The following is a 12011-nucleotide window of genomic DNA, read 5'->3' as shown; positions in this document are numbered from 1 at the left end:
GAACCTAGCCCAAGAGCCTTAGAAGCTATGAACCGACTGTAGGAATTGTCCTATTAAATCCTCTCATCTTACAGTTAGGGAAACTGAGGCCTGAAGAGAGAAAGCACTGAGTGATTTCATGGCAGAACTGGATTTAAACTCAGGCCTGACAGTCCCCAGTTCAGGGTTTGCTCCTTGCAGCACAACTGAAATGGCACCCTCAGCAAACTTGAATGTTTTATGAGAACAGCGTTTTCAACTGGGAGAGATTTTGCCCCAGGGACATTTGACACGGTCTGGAGTCATTTTGGGATGTCATTGCTGGGGAGGGAGTGCTCCCGGTATTTGGAGAGTCAAGGCCACTTGTAAGCAGTTATCAGAAGCAGGATCTGGTCATGCCCCGTGCAGAGCCCAGCAGCCCATCTCAGGGACACTCCTGTGTGACTCCTACAACGAAGCTGCAACCTCACGGTGACACGCAGGGGTAGAATTCAAGGCAGACTTGTTTGTTTTGGTTTGGGGACGGCTGTTACCTGGACCCGAGATGAAGGTGTGTATATATGCTGAGGCCCATGCAGGCCAGCAGGGCTGTTCTCCTCTCCTGGTGAGCACTGGGCTTCCTGGTGCCCTGCAGCTGCATAGGATCATGGGATCAGTTCAGACCAATGAGTTGTGAAAGAAAGTGACAGGTGTCATTTCTAGGCTGGAGCATTTGATGGCTTGTGAGAGTCCCTCCAGTGTTCTCTCCATCTGCTGAGGTGAGTGTGGAAGATGTCAAGATGGAGTTTCCTTCAGTCAGGGTCCCTGAGTGGTTTCAATAAGCTCCAAGCTCCCGCTGGATCCTCGCAGGACATGTAACATGAGTGGAAAACAAACTTTGCTAAGGCCATTGAGATTTGGGTATTGTTTGTTACGGCGCCATAATCTAGCCTATCCTGACCATTACAAGGCACATGTACAGAAGCCTGTATTCAAAGAAAGCATCCAATTCAAACCAGCCAGTGCAGTCCATTTAAAGGCAGAAATAATCTGGGATTAAAAACAAAAACAAATACTAACCTGGCAGGGGAGATACCATGATCACGAAGGTGGTTTTCCCAGGGCGAGGCTTATCCATTGCACTCCGGATGTGCTCACCCCTGTGATTTCCCCAAATGTGGGAAACTCGACTGCATAATTTGTGGTAGTGGGGGACTGCATTCGCGCTCTCCCCTGCAAGAAAAATTTTTTAAAAAGAAGAAAAAAAAACATCATGAAGTTAATTCACAAACATTTTATTGAGTTAAACATATCAGCAAGCTAAAAAAAACAAACAAAAAAACCCCAAAAACCCAACTTGCTTGTGTTATGCTTCAGTTGTTTACAAATTCAGGCGGGTTAAACCGAGCGTGAGCACAGTGTGTGCCCTTTTTCTTGTGCTGAGTGATGTTGGGCGAATGGCTCTCACAAAGTCATAGAGGGGCTTTTGTGTCCACCCATAGCCTCGCAGGGCCCACGTGCTTTGCTTGTTCATTCACAATAACTGCTTTCTCTTGCAAGTTAGGGCCAATGACTTTGGGTTTGGGATATAAAATCAAAATTAGGAACAGACTAAAGGAGAAAAATTGTACTAAGCATTATAAATATAGGGGCGTGTGCCTTTTTAAGGAAGACAAATGTGAAGATTCAAACTGGATAAACCAGAAAGAGTGACCAATGACTGAAGCAACTCTTTTACAAAGAATTCTTCTGTCCTGATTCTCTTGGTGCCCTGAAGTGTTTGGTTCCAGGTCCCTAAACACCTGAGATGGTGGCGAAGCACAGAGAAACGTAAAGCTAAGATTCATTGCCCATTGAAGATCAACGATATAGAAAGATGACACATTTTGCAGATGGATGCACAAAAGAGAAAAATTAGATTTAATGTTCACATAGTTAAAAAAAACATTTGTGGCATCAACTTTAAGCCTTAAAAAAAAAAGTGAGGCATACTTGTGCAGGATAATTTTTCATTACATTTTTTCTTAAATAGTTTGCAAACATCAGACGGAAACCCTGGGTGTTGATTAGTTTTTAGGATTCTTTATTGCCAATGCCACTAACTAGTTGGTATAATTGGGCAAAACGCTCAACTTCTCCGTGCCTGTTGCCTCATTTGTAAAATGAGGGGATTAGAATAGAAGATCTCCAGGGGTCTCTTGGCTCTAAAAAAATCTGATTCTTTGAAAAGCAGCATCCTGTGAGCCCATCCTTTGTATACAAACGATGTATTTTTCTAAGATAATCAACCTTCCCAATCTGACATTATAAAATCTAAAATAACTGTGTTCCAGATAGGCTGGTTGCTGAAAACAGTCAGAGTTAGCAGCATCCAAAACTTTTGGGTGCCTTAGAAGTGAGCACCTTAGAAGAGGCTGAACACATGAGGAGAAGCTGATGGAGTCAAATGTTGGTGCACTCTGGCCATGTGCTGTAGACGGCAGCAGCTGGTGAAGGAGCTAAAGCAAGAACAACTGGCAACGCCAGCTAAGTCTCCCAAGTTCTTTCCTGCTAAGGAACCAGTCTCCATATGCAGGAAGGCCAGGCTACCAGCTGAACATGGGGCAATGGGGACACCCTCCCGCCCTGCTTTGTCTGCCTAGGACTGCCTACATATATTTAGAAATATACTGCTTTATGTGTGCTTTTTCTTTATATCAATGATTTTTTGGCTTTGGAATCCTTTACATTTTTGTTCATGTGGATATGATGCATTATTTTTACCTGCCGCACTGTATTTTGTGGTTAGATGCTGTCGTGCAGGGTGTCAGGCGGGGTCGCTGGCCCCGCTCTCCACACAAGAACGCAGGATATGGTGAGGCCAAAAAGGAACTCCCACCGAGCCATAGGTAGGGGAGTCATACCACTATATTCTCTCTGGCGGCACTATACTCTCACTGGAGGCTGGATCCACACTGTCCGCAAACCACCATCCACGCTTGCCAGCCCAGCCGCCATCTTCATGCTAGCCCCCATTCTTTTTCTCTCTTTCTGCTAGCGTAGCCACAGCAGTTATATTAGTGGCCAATGGCTCACTGGTTACAGCTGACGGCCAACTAGCCATAGCTGATGGCCATGCAATCACAGTTGATGGCCATTTACTACCTGAGCCAGCACCTGTCTATGTGAGGCCGAGAGCCTGGAAACTTCTTTCTGGGGCTCTGCCCCCACAGATGCACTGTATCATTTAGCCTTTCCTGTATGGGTGCATTTCCTCTGGGCATTTCAGCCGCTCCTGGTTATTACAACAGGGTGATGGTGAATACCCCTGGACATGCCTCTTTGAATACAAGAACAAGGATTTTGGTAGAGTAGATACCAAGCCGTGGAATTCCCGGGTCAAGAGACATGCACAATGAAATGATAATCGATACTGCCAAAGTGCTCTCTAAAAATGTGTTATCAGGGCGGCCAGTTGGCTCAGTTGGTTAGAGCACAGTGCTCATAACACCCAGGTTGCCGGTTCGATTCCCACATGGGCCAGTGAGCTGCGCCCTCCACAACTAGATTGAAAACAACTGCTTGACTTGGAGCTGAGCTGCATCCTCCACAACAGGATTGAAAAAAATGATGACTTAACTTGGAGCTGATGGGTCCTGCAAAAACACACTGCTCCCCAATAGAAATTAAAAAAAAAAAAGAATGTTATCAGATCACCCTCCCACCTCTTCAGCAACACCACCTCCAATGCTGGATCTTATTAATCGTTATAATTCTTGCCACTCTGTTGGTAGACAGTGAATATCTCTTTGTTGTTTTCTATTACAATTGTTGTAGTAGTTGTTTACCCTTTTATTTTGTCCTAAGATAAGGCTAACAGAAAAGTCGTGAAAAGACAAAATTCTCATAGGCCCTTCACCAAGCTTCGCCTAATGTTACCATCTTACTGTACTGTCATGCAGGGTGTCATGTGGGCTCTCAGCTCCCGCTCCCCACATAAGAACGCAGGATATGGTGAGGCCAAAAAGGAACACCCACAAAGCCATAGATAGGGGAGTCATATCACTATATTCTCACTGGCAGCATCCACCTCGCTGCAATCCGCAATCCACAATTCGCCCTTGCTAGCCCCCATTTTTTGCTAGCATACCCACGGCCAGCGGCTCACTGGTTACAGTTGACGGCCAACTAGCCACAGCTGGTGGCCAGCCAATCACAGTTGATGGCCATTTACTACCCGAGTGAGACCGAGAGGCTAGAAACTGCGCTCCTGGCTCTGTCCCCACATGTCCCACAATGTAAGTATCAAAACGGAGACATTAACATTGGTACAATGCTATTAACAAAACTGCAGACTTTATTCAGATGTCACCAATTTTCACACTCATGTTCTGGTTGTTTCAAGTTTTGTTCCCCAATTACTAGAGAAATTGAATATCTTTTTCTGTGTTTTTTTTTTTTTTTTTCCATCTGTGTTTCTTCTATAAAACGCCTGTTCAAATTCTTTGCCTATTTCCCCCCTTTTTGGATTGTTTATCTTTTTCTAGTGGTTTGTAAAGTTTCTTTATTAAAGAACACTTCCAAGCTCACAGGGCCAATTAGTGGCCAAGGGGTGGGGGTGGGGAAGGAGCCCAAGTCTAAAGTATGTGCTTATGTACACTTTGAACTCCTTGTCCCCAGGTCTCTTGCCTCTTGCTTGCCTCCTGTCTCCCTTGGTCCATGCTTAGGGGTTCCCAGCTGGTAGAAATCTCGTTCTGATTAGCACTTCTCAGAGAAGCACAGTGGGGCCAGGGCTGCTCAGTCCTCATTTTACTCATCATCGTGGGGCTAACATTAGAGGCCAGCAAGAATGGCCTTTTCTGGACACCAGCTTGCTTTCTGGAAAGTCTCCTCTCCTTTGGCCCTGAGACTGGCCGCGCAGAATACTGGCTGCGGAAGCCCAAGAATGCACCATTTGGCTGATTTTCCCCTCCTTAATTGCTGTTCTGGCAATCATAAAAACTCCTGCATTGGCAGAACGGAAGCTGCAGAAGGCAGGCATGTTCATCTTAGGAGTGCTGAGGGCCCTGCAATTCCCAGGATGCCATCCAGGGCACTCAGAGTCCCCCTCAGGGCGTGCTTTCATCCTCCAGCCGCAGCCCCGGAAATTGACAGCAGATGGCCAGCAGGGGTGGGCACTGCCACCGGTGGGGGAACAAAGGCAGCACCCTTCTTGGCTGCTCTGGTCCCACCCAACCATCGATTCCTTGAGAAGAGGGGCTGTACCTTGTTTCTTTGTTGTAGTAGTTGTTTACCCTTTTATTTTGTCCTAAGTTAAGGCTAACAGAAAAGTCGTGAAAAGACAAAATTCTCATAGGCTCTGCTGGCTCTAATAATCTTGTCATTTGTAGCTACTCTGAATAGGATGAAGATGGGTGGGGACATCATTTGTCCTTAGTATGGTCCCAAACATTTGGCAGAGATGGTGGTAGAGTGTGTCGGTTAGGGGTAGCCCCCAAAACATGTGTCCAAGCTTTGTGCAGTAGCAGTATAGTAGCCAATGAGGTTTATCTGAGGCAGAATTATTGCTACTTGAAATATATATATATTATATATAATATAAATATGTGTAATACTTATATTATATATATTGCCACTGGAACCTGTGAATATGACCTTATTTGGAAAAAGGGGCTTTGCAGATGTAATGAGTTAAGAACCTCAAGATGAGATCATCCTGAGTTATCAAGATGGCCCCTAGATCCAACAGCAAGTGTGCTTACGAGACAAAGGCAGAGGGAGATGTGAGACACAGAGAGAAGTCTGTGTAAAGATGGAGGCAGTGGAGTTAGGTAGCCACCTGCTAAAACACACCCGGAGTTACCAGAAGCAGGAAGATGAAAAGAAGTCTTCTCCCCTACAGACTTCAGAGTGAGCATGGCCCTACTGACAAGGAAATTCCAGACTTCCAGCCTCCAGACTATGAGAAAATAAACTTCTATTGTTTTAAGCCACCAGGTTTTGGTATTTTGCTATAGCAACCACAAGAAACTAATATGGGTGGGAATCAACCAAGACACTAAAACCCATAATCTTTGAAGGAATACCAGAAATCCTCTCCCCTGATGGTGCCTGAATAGCAACATGAGGGCCACAGGGGTTGCTGACATGCCTCTGCCCAGCATAAACAAACCTCACCATGTTACATTTATATATGGCAGCTTGTGTGGCAGTTTCTCTTTGCCAGCCCCACAGGTGACAGACAGGTGGAAAGCAAGACACAGGCTCTTTTTCATGAAAAGAAGATAGGAATTTTCTGTGTGGAAAACAGAGGGTGGTGGGTGGGTCTCTCTTTGAGCACCCGTGTGAAGCCTCCAATTCCTTCCGGGCCCCTCCAGGCCCTGGGTAGGGCCTCAGATTGCAATTCTGACAAGTTTTCAGGTGCTGCTGCTGCTGGTAGATCAGGGATCCCTCTTGGGGAACCACTGCTTTATAACAGTGCTTCTTAAACTTTAATAAGCACATGAATCGCCTAGAAATTCAGATTTTGACAATCCTTTGTAGTATCTGACCCTGCTCTCCTCGCCGTCCATCTCTGGCCACAGCTGATCAAACCAGGGGGAGACACCTGTGTCAAGGGCCCATGGGATCCCCAAAGGGCAATGATAGACAGGACCCTGACCAAATAGAGCAAAATCTAAGCCAGGTAGATTCTCTCCCTTGAGCTACTGAATGGCGTCTACATAGAGACCAAGGCCCATTGATGGTGATCCCTGGGCCAAGAGGCCATGATGTAGAACTGGGGCCGGGAGCAAAATGAATGTGCAGAGGCAGCTGGCTCAGGGAAGAGAGGAGAGGAAGTGGATGCACAGAGACTATGCAGCTTGGAAAGGTGCAGAGGGTGGTTTTTCTTTCTGACAGCTTTCTAATTCCCAGTTCCCATGAGACCCAACCGGGCTGTTTGCCTTTGTGTTCTGAGAAATCCCACTTCCTTCCAATAAGCTCCTCTTTTTGCTTGAGCCACTTTGAGTAGGTCCTTGTTCTTTGAGGCCCAAAATGCCTTATTAATACATCTGTGCCCTCCTCCACCCTCTCCCTGTGGTGAGACCCTCTGAGTCAGGAACTATGCCCTGTTTACTGTTTCTCTCCAGGACCTTGGACAGGGCCAGACACAGGGCGCTGGAGAGTGTGGATACAATGTGCTTAGGAATCAGGGGAAAACGGAAGAAGCACTTTCTAAGTGAGTGGAACAGAGGTATGGAGTGAGACTAAGCATGGTTGGAGAACTACACACACAGAACTGGTAGGAGGCAAAGTTGGCTGGTAGGGAAGCCTGGACTTCATTAAACACCAGGCTGAGGAGTTGGGGTTGGTTTGACAGGTGATAGGGAGGCATCCATAGTCTTTCAGCTGGAGGCACAGGACCAAGAATATTTGTGCTCTTCTCTCTAACAAGGATCCTAAAGGCCCAGCTGAGAGATGACATCATGAGAGAGGTCTGTAAAAATGGGAAGGATAAAAATGGATCCTAGAGATTTTCCTAGTGTAGAATCTACGGGAAATGAAAACTGGTTGGGCACTGTGCTAAGGCCTGGAATGGAGAATATGCCATTCATAAACCAGAATATGGAAATAACAGTTCAACCTCACTGTTAATCAGAGATAAGCGAATTGAAAGAGATGTTACTTTTCACCCTATTGAATTAGCAAAGGTGCTAGTGAGGGAGTAGTGAAATGGTCACTTCCATATTTCACAGCATATGTAGAGGACAAATGGACACAGACAGGATTTGGAAAATAATTTAGCAAAATGAATTACAACCTTTAAAGATTTTCATATCCCTAGTTTCCCAGAAATACAATTACTAGATCTATTACAGAAATCTTCTAAAACATGTCATTTACAGCCAAAGATATTTTTCATGGTGCTGTAGGAAACAGACCAAACATACAATAATAAAATATTAAATTTATATAGTTATATCTGCTATGGAATAATACATCATCCACCAAAATCAAGGTTCAAAGATTACATAGACTATAGCAAAATATCAATTTGTATGTCCAGTTTGATTATAACTATGTAAATGAAACACACAAATAAAACCTATGCATGGAAAAAAAGAGGATCGGATGGAAATAAACCAAAAGTTTAACAATGATGGTGCTTTCTTCCCTACTTGGCTGTGCTTTTCATTTTTTTTCTCCACAGCTTAATAACAATACAAAGAAGTTCCTGGAGCCTGATACAGCACCTGACCTGAGAATCTATTCACTGGCTATTGTAACCGAGACCCCAATTCCCGCCTCTCCTTGGACAGACTAGGAGTTTTGTTGTTTTGCTGTGTCTTTGTCTCGTCTGCTCTGGGAGGTGTTTAATTCTCAATTCGCAGTGCTGTGCCATGGACACCTGTTGATCAGTGTTTCAATTTCCTGGGGCTGCTATAACAAATGACCACAAACTTGGTGGCTTAACACAACAGACATTTATTCTCTCACAGCTCACAGGCCAGAAGTCTGAAATCAGTATCACTGACCCGAAATCAAAAGGTCAGCCAGCCAGTGCTCTTTCTGGAGGCTGTAGGGGAGAATCCATTCTTTGCCTCTTCCAGCTTCTGGCAGCTGCTGGCAACCCTCGGCTTGTGGCCACACCACTCCAGTCTCTGCTTGGAGCATCACATTTCCTTCTCCACTTCTCCGTGTGTGTAATCCTCCTGTGCCTCCCTCTTACAAGACCTTGTGATCACATCTAGGGCCTACTTGGATAATACAGGGTAATCTCTCCAGCTCAAGATCTTTAACTGAATCACATCTGCAAAGTCCTTTTTCCCCCCTTCCATATAAGGTCCCAAGGACTAGGCTGTGGACATTCTTTGTGTGTGGGGGGGGTGCACATCGTTCAGTTGACCACAACTGACTTTAAGGATTAAGCAAGGTGGGTCGAGACCAGACCCAGCCTGGGCTCACACTCTCGTGGCAGCAGCAGAGGGTGGCCTGGAAGAGAACCTGGGCTGTGATGGATTTTCAGGAGGGCTGCCTCTCTTACCCAGGTTTACTTCATTGCCAGGGTCAGAAACTATAGACAGTGGCAAGGCTCTGCCCAGGATGGGCTATGAGGGTCTGAGGATTTTGCCCAGAGAAGTTCTTTTCTCTCTGGACCCAGCTGTCTTCTGCTTTAAGAAGACCATATATGTGGGCAAAATTGGGACCTCATGAACTGATACCATTAAAGGCAAGCATTTGCATTCCAGAAAGGGTCTCTTATTTATAAAAGATTCTTGGATTAGTTTCCAGGTTCTTGGTTGCTTTGGCCTTCCCACTATCTTGCTGCATGGCCTCAGACAAGCTGCTTTCCGTTTTTATCCTTCATTCTGGAGAGTTCTGGAAGGTCTCTGGAGGCTCTGCCAAGACCCTCCTTCAGACCTCTCACACACTGGCCCCCCTCTCCCTCCTCTCTGCCATTCAAGTCCTTAAGAGATTGGGGGAAGATATTTAAAGGCATTTCTCAGAACAACTCCTTAGAATTTTAGAAGCTCAAGGTTCTCCCAGCAGCAGCAGCAGCCTCAGTTTCCCTTTCTAGCCACCCTTTTAGGAGTCCCATCATCCTAGGTGGGCTCAGGAGTCAGGCATGAGACCTGGACCCAGACTGACATGCCTGGAAGAGACCTAGAGGTAGCTCTTGGGAAGAGTTCCTTCTACAGATAAAGGAAGCACTGGAGAAGTAAACCAGCCAGGCGCGCAGGCATTTGTTCCCAAACAAAATGAATAATTGCTGTTGAGTGTGGGAACGGGCATCTGTGGACCTACAAGGACAAGCGTTTTGGGATGGGAGGACCACACGGGGAGACTCCTCTCCTAGGAATGAGCCAAGTGCTGGAATCTGCGAACACTTCTTCATGGTGGCCCGATTCAACGGGGTGGGATAAGCGACAGGACATGGACCGTCCTCAAGCACTAAGGACATTCAGTGACGCTGTGTTGGCCCCCCTTCATTTCATAAAATATCAAAATACTCTTAGACCCTTCTCCAGGACACCTCCACCTCCTCGCGACCAGCTTCTAAAGGGTTAACCCTGGGGCCAGTAGGGATTTCAGAACTCTGCTGATGGGTAGGTTATTATACATTTTTTGGGATATCACCCCTGATTATAATTATTCCGATGTTCCTTAATGGAACTCTCCTGGCCCAAAGGTGAAAGCACGCCTGCTCTTTCTTATCTTACCAGCAGGTGGCAGCACAAGAGCGCTCCTAAATTCAGGGTTGCCAAAAAAAAAAAAAAAAAAGGCAGAAACTCTTTCCCCTGTCAGTCACACTGCAGAGGGACCCCTCTTCCTGGCTCTGCCGTGGTGCGTCTGCTCACCGCCAGGCGCCCACCCGCACACCACATCCTACCGGACGTGGGTGGGGGAGACCAAAGGAAGAGGATGGCTTCACCTCTGGGAGCTCAATCCCAAGGAACAGAAAGCTGATTTGAGAAAGATGGCGTTGGGGGGCGGGGCGGGGGCAGTAGCAAGTGCTGTCCGAGAAACTGCTCTACCTGAGTGTCATGTAATGAGATAATGTGTATATCTAGCTTGTTGTTAGTGTTTGCAAATGTTAGCTATTAATACACATACCTCACCTCATTTAATCCTTACAATGAACCCACAAGGTTCATTAGCAGCCCATTTTACAGACAAGGGCATTGAGGCACAGAGGGTGGCCACAATTGTCAAGCATCAAGTGAATAAATGCTGGGCTTTGAATCCGTGTCGCAGTGACTGGGAGTCTAGCTGTGTCCTCCTGAGCTCGCTGAGATGATGCTTGATGCTGATAAACCTTCCTTATCAAACAACACACAACTACTCAGTGAGAATGGAGCTCTGTACCTACTGAGGGGCACAGGCAAAGGAGCAGGCAGACCCTGAGTTTTCCTGGGGAGGCGTGTTTTACAGACCAGGGTCTGCGAAGGGGGGGCGGGGGTTGAGGATGGGAGCAGACCCAGCTGCTGGGCTGGGAGACAGAAGAGCAGAATTGTTCTATTTCTGCTGTCTCATTGCTGTGTGACCTCGGGCAGGTCCTGACCCTCTCTAGACTTCTTTCCCTCATCTGTGGATTAGAGCAACTCGCAGGTCCTTGTTGGTTCTCACTGTCCTGGGAATCCAGAGTACCAAACTCTTCATTAACTAAAAACAAACAAGCAAACAAACAAAAAAAACAAGGCTGTGCTTATTTAGCTCACGGGGTTCTTGCTGGGATTCAACAAGGCCACAAAGAGAATTACTAGGCAGCCTGAGTAAAGCACAGCCTCAGAGCCTGAGCTGGGCCCCCTGGAGCCCTGCGCATGGCCTCAGGAAGTCTATTCCTGCCTGCCCCTCATCTTAGGTTTCACCTGTCACAGGTTGGGCTCTCCAGGAAGCAGGTGCTGAGAGGGAGTTCAGGTGCAAAAGGAGAGAAAGAGAAAGCACGTGAGGGTGGGGGAGCCATCGGATAGGGATGCAGGCTTACTGCCATCTCTGCCAGCCCAGTGGGGCTGGGATCAAACATTGTCTGTTAAAGGAAGAGAAGGGAGATGCCAGGCCCTCGTACCATTATCTTGCTTTGTCATTAGCTGGCCCTCCATGTCTCCCATCTCCCTAAAGAGCCAATTGGGCTGGAAAGCTGAGGCGGCCCCTGGAGGAGGCTGTGGGCCAGCCTCCCTCTTCAAGAGGGGACTGAATGTTGCGTCTCAGTGTTTGCCCCACCAGAAAAGGGCTGCTCTGCGCTCTGGGGTAGGAAATCCAGGCATCAGCATCCCGTTCCCACAGGTACATGGACTAGAGGGGAAAGGCTGGGTCTGAAGGAAACAGCAGCAAAGGTCCGAGCACAGTAATTTATCCAGCCGGAAACGTAGAGGAAGAAGGGACAACACAAGGTAAGGCCCCACTGTCCAGGCCACCTCCCTGAATTCCTGTAGGGTCTTGGTCCATGTAGAGATGTGACACTGACAGGTATGGTTGGACCCTGGGGGTGGAGAAGAAGGGGGCCCGTGGGGGCTCAGGTAATAGGCATCTTAAAGAAAGCCCAACTTGCTGGTCCCCTTGCACATGCATGTTTGTTTGTGTGCAGTTGTGCC

The 12011-nt window shown here is 47.0% G+C and overlaps 2 non-coding genes across 2 annotated transcripts; both read left to right on the top strand.

Moving 5' to 3' along the window:
- Positions 1 to 1030: 1030 nt before the first annotated feature.
- On the top strand, positions 1031 to 1194 carry LOC141569097 (U1 spliceosomal RNA). The gene has a single exon (XR_012492495.1). It is a non-coding gene; the product is annotated as a U1 spliceosomal RNA (small nuclear RNA).
- Positions 1195 to 5447: 4253 nt separating this feature from the next.
- On the top strand, positions 5448 to 5583 carry LOC141569114 (U4 spliceosomal RNA). Its single transcript, XR_012492506.1, has one exon. It is a non-coding gene; the product is annotated as a U4 spliceosomal RNA (small nuclear RNA).
- Positions 5584 to 12011: the final 6428 nt, after the last annotated feature.

Source organism: Rhinolophus sinicus, linkage group LG15 (assembly GCF_036562045.2).
Source record: "Rhinolophus sinicus isolate RSC01 linkage group LG15, ASM3656204v1, whole genome shotgun sequence".
Lineage (NCBI taxonomy): Eukaryota > Metazoa > Chordata > Mammalia > Chiroptera > Rhinolophidae > Rhinolophus > Rhinolophus sinicus.
This window is presented reverse-complemented; position numbering and strand designations above follow the sequence as displayed.